The sequence below is a fragment of the Triticum aestivum genome, chromosome 1D, assembly GCF_018294505.1.
Source record: "Triticum aestivum cultivar Chinese Spring chromosome 1D, IWGSC CS RefSeq v2.1, whole genome shotgun sequence".
Taxonomy (NCBI): domain Eukaryota; kingdom Viridiplantae; phylum Streptophyta; class Magnoliopsida; order Poales; family Poaceae; genus Triticum; species Triticum aestivum.
Window position 1 is genome coordinate 29,875,511 of NC_057796.1, and position 9,062 is coordinate 29,884,572.

The window sequence follows — 9,062 nt, forward strand, 5'->3', positions numbered from 1 at the left end:
GGCGATATGAAGCAAGGTCGGTACCTGTGAAGAAGGCCCAGTGCCTATGAAGATCGCCGCCCGTGACACTCTCACGTAATAATGAGTGGGGCTGTACACGCCCCGGAGTCTCCGGAGAGCCGCCCTCGAGCCTCGGGGGCTCCCTCCCACGCCAAGTGGCAGCACTTAGCTCCGCGCTGGTGAGAAGACTCGAAGACCAGAAGACTAGACTAGGCGCCGGACGCGGCCATTTGCTTTGGATCTCTTTTTTGTAGCCTTGCCTTCTGGATTTGGATTTAAGTTGAAGTTGAATTTTCATTGATGTGCGCGGGGGGTGCCTTTTCTCGTTCAAGCGATTTCTTGCCATCTAGTTCTTGCCTTGTTCTGAAGCTCGTGCTCGCTGCCTCCCCCTCGCGGGCACCTCGCAAGCGGGGCTGGGCGCGGCACACGCACCGCGCGCGCCGGTTGGCGCTAGGTCCTCGCGAGGCCCTCTCGGACGGATCGGCAGACCCTTCAGGAGCTCCGCGGCAACTCTCGACCTTGCAATCCGATTCAGGGCCCGCCCCAGCTAAGGTAAGCCGCAGCAGCAAAACTTGCCGCCAAACTCGTGGACCCACGAAGGCGCACACTCGGCTTGGAAAAGAAAAGTAAAAATTGCGATTTGTTTACATGAGGGGCTCCCCCTCTCAAAATGCTCTCACAATCTTTAGGGGCCACGCCCAAGTTTTTGCATACAGGGTAAAACAATAAAGGAACCAGGGATCAGCCAGATATGTCGCTCGCCGCGTCCTCCACGTCGTCTTCAGACGCACCGCTGGCATCGCTGTCACCGTCGTCGGCGCCGCTTCCACCTTCACCAACGCCGGCATCACCATCGTCAGCCACGTCGCCTTCGTCCGCAGCGACCACCACCGCGTCGTCTTCAGAAGCGAATGTTCTGACCAGCGCATCCACGTTGTCCTCCACCCACCGCGCCAGGTCGCCGCGGATGGCCTGCGGTACGGGGGCAATGGCGGCGTCGAAGTCGAAGTCAGGGAAGGTGTTCCGAAGATGGCTGAAGACACGGGAGAACGCGCGCCCGAGCAGGCCCCGGCTTCTCTCTTCCACAAGCTGGCGAGCTCTATTGGACCGAGCTTCCAGGCGCGTCACCACATCAGCAAAGAAGCGCGGATGACTGGCGTAGTCATCCGAGTGTGGGTGCGGAGCATTCTCGTCGCAGACATGGCCCAACGCCGCGTTGGCCCTGACCCTGAGGTCCTGGAGCATGGGGGCATGCTCGCGCTCCAGCGTCCGCCGCTGAAACACTTCCTCCCAACTCTGCCGCGCAACGGACTCGGCGTCATCAACCCTCTTCTGAAGAGAGAGCAGCTCAGCACGGGCGGAGGCCAATTCCGCCTGCGCTGTGACCAGGGCAGCTGCCGTAGCCTCCTCGCGCCTCTCCACTTCAGCCAGCTTGGGCCTGAGGGCGGTGGCCCTACCCGCATCCTCCGTCCCCGCAAGCTTCGACCTCAAGTCATACCTACCCTCAAGATCTGCGCGAGCCTCGGCCACCCGGCGATCAACCTCCTCCTCAGCCTTGGCCTCACGTACGCCGACAGCATCTTCCGCTTGGGCAACTTGACGCTCCCTTGTCTCCAGCTGCTCAAGCTCGAGGCTACGCTCCACGGCCTCTAGAGCCAGCGCCTCCTCGCGCCTCTGGATCTCTTCTTCCTCGGTGGGCGTCCCCCTCAGCGACGCAAGGGCGGCTTTGCGCACCTCCACCTACTGCTCCAGGGACGCACTCCAGGCCCGGAGCTCGCACGCGCGCTTCTCCGTAGCCTCGCAACGGCGGTCAGCCTCTCGAGCCTCCTCCAGAGCTCGGGAGCAAGCTTCACGGGAAACCTTGAGAGATGCCTCGGCCTTCGTGTTTTCAAGATCACGCTGGTAGCAGCCAAGGTTGATGGCCACCTTCAGCTTACACCGTTCCTCCACCAGCCGAAGACCCTCAGCCTTGAGGCGTCCGTCGACGTCCGTAGGTTCACCGCCGAGTCGGCTCATCGCCTCCTGGAAGAGCTCGTGGCGAACAACGCTCCGCCCGTGCTCGAACTCCAACGCGCCGCCCACCTCGTCCTCCGCCATGGGGGCTGCAGGCAGGACGTGAAGCGGCGCACCCCCTCTTGGCAGGGGGCTAGGGGCTGGTGCCGCCCCAGGCGCCGGCCCGGCCTCACGAGGGGCCCTGACTAGTCGGGGCCCGCTGCTTGAAGAGGAACTGAAGACCGAAGCCAACCAGCTACTGTCCATGACCAGAGGAGGGGTCCGGGGCACACCCGCCAAGCTCCAAGCCAGGCCGTGGAGGAAGGACGGCGAGGCCGTAGATTCGAAGTGCCATGAAGGCGAGCTCACCTCCTCGGCCGGCCCTGCTCCAGGCGCGACCTGCTGGCTCGAGACGCTCAAGGCCAGCGGGGGAGTCGAGGAAGGCGGAGGTCGCTTCTCGGGGGACAAAGCGGCCCTGACGGAAGGGGTCCTGGAGAGCCGACATCAGGGAGGAAAGCAGCAGTCAAGACATCACAAGGTGCAGTACTTACTCGTCGATGGCGATGTACTTTCGTCGCTTCAACGGCCCGAAGACACCGCTGGTGCTCGGAGATCCTTTCCTCTTGCGGAGCTGCTCGAAGTCCACGCAAAGCCGACCGAAGCGCTGGACATGGCGGCCGGCGCGGGGTGCAGCCGGAGAGGTGCTCGAGGAGACGACTTCAGGGGTGCCGGGCTGCGGAGAGCAGTCGGGCGCCGCCTCACCGCGACCTCCGGAGCTTCGGCCTCGGGAGCCGCGTGCTGCATCGTCTCAGCAACCGACTTCCTAGGGGAAGAATCACGAGTTCCTGAGGATGATGCCCCAGGAGCCCCGGGCGGCATCTGCACGTCAGCACTCGTGCCGCCAGCCTCCAGCGGTGCTCGCCCCCCTGCATCCACATTCGGGACGAGCTCGGTGCCAGCGACGAATAAGGGAACCACGCTGACTGGGTTCTCGCGGGACCCCACCAGGCCGTCCGGGCGCAGCCCCCATTCATCAAAGGGAGGCATGCTCTTTGCAAATTCAGCCTTGTTCGTGCAGCGGTACAGCAGACAGCTCTTCCCAGGCATGTCGTCCGGTGAAGGGACGCCTGTCAGGACCTCGAGCACTGTTTGCCGCGTCTTAAGAGGGAGCCCGGACTCCTGAAACCTCATATGGTCCTGACTGCTGAGCAAGGTCCACATCAGGCGAGAATGGCGCTCAAGCGGAGCGACTCGGCGTCTGACAAACTCCTTCACCACCATAGGCGCGGTCACGCCGCGGTCCTTCAGCCTCCTCAGCCTGAGCCAGACGGGGACAAGACAGGGGCTCGTGAGCCTCTCGTGACCCCAACCGGAGTTGGGAACGGCAGGTGCTGACGGAGAATGGAGCAGAGGGCTTAGCACCCCAGCGTCAACGAATACCCACCGTGTCCGGAACTCGCTCGTGGATGGAGGAAGCTCGAAGTCGATCCCCGCGCCCGCCGTTGCGGCTACTGCCTGGAAGCTCACGCACCCCGAGCTTTGCCGAGGATCCATCAGATGCAATAAGAAGAAATGACGGATAAGGGCCACGGAAGGGGCAATGCCCACCAGGGCCTCACACACAAAGGCGAAGACGGCAAGGAGAGTCACAGATTGGGGGTCGAGATGCAGCATGTGGATCTGGTAATGTTCCAGCACCGCGTTGAAGAAGGCGGAGAAAGGGGGAATCAGGCCGGCCCAAAGGGCATCGATGAAGATTGGGACCTCGGTGGCTGCCCGAGCAGTGCAGGCGCGAGACGCAGGCCAGGCCACCGTCTCCCCCACTCATTGAAACTGGAGGCGAGCATGGGACGCACCTTGTCCATGGCCTCGTCGTTGAGCACCAAGGATCACCGACTGTAGGCCCGACGGCTGGAGGCGCACTTGGCGAAGACAGGGGCTTCTTCCCCTTGTTTGCTTGTTTCGGCGCCATGGCGATGAAGCAGGCAAAGCACAGGTCAGATTGGAGAGGAAGGTCAGAGTCTCGAGGAAGCAGAGGGATTGAGGAAGTAAGGCATGGGCGATGGAAGAATAACTGTGTAGGTAGCGGGGGCCGCATAGCCAGGCGGACTCCAAGGCAGCGTGGGGAAGCGGAGTCGCCCACGTCCAATCAACCGCTACGCGTCGACCAAGGCCGCAGGCTTGTGGGGCCCGCGGCGCCTCGTACTTGACCTTTGGCTTTGCCTCGAAGCCACGCCCGAGCGCGCCTTGGGCCCGGGGACTACTGTCGGCATTCTGGGAACGGGGGTCCCCAGACTTGCCTGCCTGCGGCCCACGGTGTGGCTATGCTAGCAGGCCTGTACGGCCCATCTTCATCAACAAGGTATTCAAGACCCTCGCGAGGGGCCAAGCCTCGCGACGCAGACGATGCCAGACCTCCTCAGGAGCAGCCTTGCCAGGCAGGCTCGCGAGGGGCGGAGAGATCAAGGCAAGGCAAACCTCGCGAGGTCCTCGTGACGTGAGCCATGACGATCGAGACCAGGTGGGCGCGAGGCGAGCGCCAGCACGCGCATCGTCCTTGTTTCCTCTTTGGTGCTAAAGGGGCAAGCGCAGGCGCGGAGTACCGAGACATCAAACAAAGGTTCCCATATCAGGCAACGAGACCAAGACCGGCAGGACGGCAAGACGGAGGTGACCATGGAGCCCAAGGCGGCGTCACCACCAGAGCCTTTTGCAGGCGAAGACCGCTTTTGTCAGGATAAGTTGTACTAGCTGTCTCCTTTCAAATTGGCCGTTGTTGGCTCCCTTCCCGCTCAATATTTGGGAAGAGGACCAGGGCCTATACAAGTAGAAGTAGCCACCACAGTAGGAGAGGGGACCCAGTGGCATCTCGCCTGATCCTTAGCTACACACCGAGCACAAGAACACCTCAACCTCAGGAGGCTTTTCCTCCCCTTGTACTGTTCATCATCAGCCCAAGAGGCAATCCACCACCACCACACTAGAGTAGGGTATTACACCACAACGGTGGCCCGAACCAGTATAAATCTCGTGTCTTTTGTGATTGTGAGTTCGTCGAGCTCGTTCTTGAGATCTTAGTTAGTTAGGACGTGGATCGGTAGGAGGGAGAGAACTTCGCGCGCACCCTAGAGTTCGAACCTTAAGGGTTTTGCCGGAACCCGTGATCCGACAGGGCACGACCACGAACGTCGCCACCGTCCGATCCGAAGATCAAGTTTTCACCCGGAGTAAGATGGAAGGAGTAGAAGCACCACGACGGAGTCTGTAAGGAGAACACGATGTCCACGGCCGTCATCACAGTCAACCAATGCACAGATTGGGTAGGTGATGTACCCCGGTGCTTCAAATCTTCCACCGCCACCCCGGTCCAGCACCACCCGCAGCCATGCCGCCCAAGCGGCCATGGTTGCCTGCCCGCATCCGAGCCGCACAATTCGCCCACGACTAACGCGCGACTCCCACCATCAGGGCCACCGCCCCGCCATGAGACCACCTCAAAGCCATCAAAGGCCACGACTTTGCTCAGATCTGCAACCCCAACCACCTCCAAAACCGCCGCCGGCCAACCTGCCTCGAGAAGGACCGCGACCAAACATTGTCCGATGGAACGGGAAGGTGGAGAAGTGGCCCATGGCCACGACCGACGCCTGTGCCGGCTCTAGCTCCCCCCCCAAAAACCGAGTTCCGCCCCCACGTCGAAGGTCCAGGACACCATGGGCCATCGGCCACCGCCAGAAGCCGGAGAGGAAGGATGGCCGAGTTGGCGCCGCCGCTGCTAAGAGACGTCACCAGGGGGATCCGCCCAAGCCGAGCACCGCCACCCAGCCGCGAGGGCCCGACTGGGTGGGAGCCGCCACCACCTCCGCTGCCGCGCCGCCCCCACCAGAGAACCACGGCGAGAGGGCCGCCCGCGACCCGGTCAACCGTGACCCGCGGCGCCGGGTGCGACACCGAGGCGCTACCGGAAGCACCGCCGCCAACGCCACCACTGACCCGCACCACCACCATGCCGCCAGCCGCCCGGCGCCACGCCACCATCACCGGCCTGCTCAGGAGCGCCGCCGCGCCCCGCCGCGAGATCTGACCCGCGACCAACTCCACGCGTGGGGGACGAAGAGGCCCCGCCGCCGCCTGTGACGACCGGGCTTTGCCCGGCCGCGCCCTCTGGCGGCGGCGAGGGAGGAGGAGGAAGGAGGAGATGGGGTGCGGCAACGGGGATTTGAAGCCCTCCCCGATGCCTCGCGGGTGGCGGCAGGGGAGGGGAGGAGGGGAGGGGACGAAGAGTCTGGGCAATCGCCCATGTCTTGACAGTCGGAAAGTCGAGCAAAACTTGTTGTAGTAGACAGTCGGAAAGTCGTCGTGCTAAGGCCCCATAGGACTAGCGCACCAGAACAGAAACCGCCACCGACAAAGAGAAGCATAGATTAGAAAGATCCAACCTGTAGATACACGAACATAGACGAGCGAAGACATTATCCATGTGGATCCTCCGAAGACAAACGCCGACCTAATCCCGCGAGATCCGTCGGAAACAAACCTTCACACGCCCTCCGACAATACTAAAAACACCACCGGGGCGTGAACTAGGCGGGGAGAACCTTATTCCATCTTCAGAGAACTGCCGCTGCCTCATCTGTCTGAGCAAGACAAAAACCCTAATAAAACTCAAAAAAAGCATAAAAAAACAGTCTAACAACTAGCAGAGTGAAAAATATTACTCACATAGTATTACATAGCAGAACTTCCTTTTGGCTTAAAATATCTAACTGAATAGCAGTAGCACGAAATTTCATTACCTAATAAGAGTCCCTAGATTTATTGTCAGGACTGTACCAGTTCTAGGGTCATAAAAATTCAATATGGCATTTGGACTTTTAATGGGGCATCATTTTTGTGCTAACTCGAATATCTGGCCCAATTGAGATCATTGGTAGAATCTAAGGCTTCCACAGGATGTAGTCCTTTATCATTATGAACATAATTCATTAGAGTTCTCTAGAACGACATTCCTAAAGACTTTGCATAGAACCCTTTTGAAATAACGAATCGGTTAGTTTTCCCTTTTGTATTTTCTCAAAACTTTGATCCTTTTGGCATTGTAAAGGGCAAGGGGGTGTAAAGAGCCTTTAGGTAAGATGATGGATAAAACCCTTGTGCTGGTTTGACTAACATCACTATAACGATGAATCATCAAATGAATGATGAAATCATCACATGGGTATGGTACATATGCAGTGGGCTGGGAATAAACAAGGTGAAAGAAGGGCATACCGCTTCTCCATGTTATGTGACATGATAAAGAAGAATGATTCTTCACTTCATACAAGAACATAATATATATTATTGTTATTTACTACTAATAAGAGTTGTTAGATAATGATGAAACAAAAGAGGTAAATGTTGCTATCGTTCTAAGAACAACAATTGTGTCTCACAACTGCACGGGAAACTTTTTGGATTTTTTATTTCTGTGCCCCTGGTTCCTTAGCCCTACTCATTCATCCCCACTCTGTTAACTTTTGCTCACTTTTTCCCACTCCCTTGCCCGTAACCCTCAGAACAGGTTACAACGGACGTTGTCGTCGGGTCAATGCCTTTGACCGTAACTCTGATGAGTGGGGCCGCGTAGGGCTGAGTACACCTTTGACCGTTACCCGTATAGTTGTTTCGTATGCTGACAGTACAGGTATTCGTATACGTGGGCGCATGCAACGGACCGCGGTCGTGGGGTAGCACGTGTCCATGGGACATGCCTAAAACGTCCCATCGTATAAAGAGGGGCAACCACATCCATTGCCCCCTACCATTTTCCCCCAAATCCCCTCCCTGCCGCATCGTCTTCCTCTCCCCCACCGGCGTCGTCTCGCTCTCCTCCACAGCCTCGACCGCACCGTCTCGCTCTCTCCACCGCATCCTCTTCATCACCTTCATCGCCTTCACCCGGAGATGGCCGAAGCCCGTGGCGACGCCGGCGCAGCGGCCGGAGATGTGGTCGAGCAGCAGGGCTGATGACCCACAAGTATAGGGGATCTATCGTAGTCCTTTCGATAAGTAAGAGTGTCGAACCCAACGAGGAGCAGAAGGAAATGATAAGCAGTTTTCAGTAAGGTATTCTCTGCAAGCACTGAAATTATAGGTAACAGATAGTTTTGTGATAAGGTAATTTGTAACGGGTAACAAGTAATAAAAGTAAATAAGGTGCAGCAAGATGGCCCAATCCTTTTTGTAGCAAAGGACAAGCCTGGACAAACTCTTATATAAAGGAAAACGCTCCCGAGGACACATGGGAATTATCGTCAAGCTAGTTTTCATCACGCTCATATGATTCACGTTCGTTACTTTGATAATTTGATATGTGGGTGGATCGGTGCTTGGATACTGCCCTTCCTTGGACAAGCATCCCACTTATGATTAACCCCTATTGCAAGCATCCGCAACTACAAAAGAAGTATTAAGGAAACCTAACCATAGCATGAAACATACGGATCCAAATCAGCCCCTTACGAAGCAACGCATAAACTAGGGTTCAAGCTTCTGTCACTCTAGCAACCCATCATCTACTTATTACTCCCCAATGGCTTCCTCTAGGCCCAAACAATGGTGAAGTGTCATGTAGTCGACGTTCACATAACACCACTAGAGGAAAGACAACATACATCTCATCAAAATATCGAACAAATACCAAATTCACATGACTACTTATAGCAAGACTTCTCCCATGTCCTCAGGAACAAACATAACTACTCACAAATCATATTCATGTTCGTAATCAGAGGGGTATTAATATGCATAAAGGATCTGAACATATGATCTTCCACCAAATAAACCAACTAGCATCAACTACAAGGAGTAATCAACACTACTAGCAACCCACAGGTACCAATCTGAGGTTTTGGGACAAAGATTGGATACAAGAGATGACCTAGGGTTTTAGAGGAGATGGTGTTGGTGAAGATGTTGATGGAGATTGACCCCCTCCCGATGAGAGGATCGATGGTGAAGACGATGGTGATGATTTCCCCCTCCCGAAGGGATGTTTCCCCGGCAGAACAGCTCCGCCGGAGCCCTGG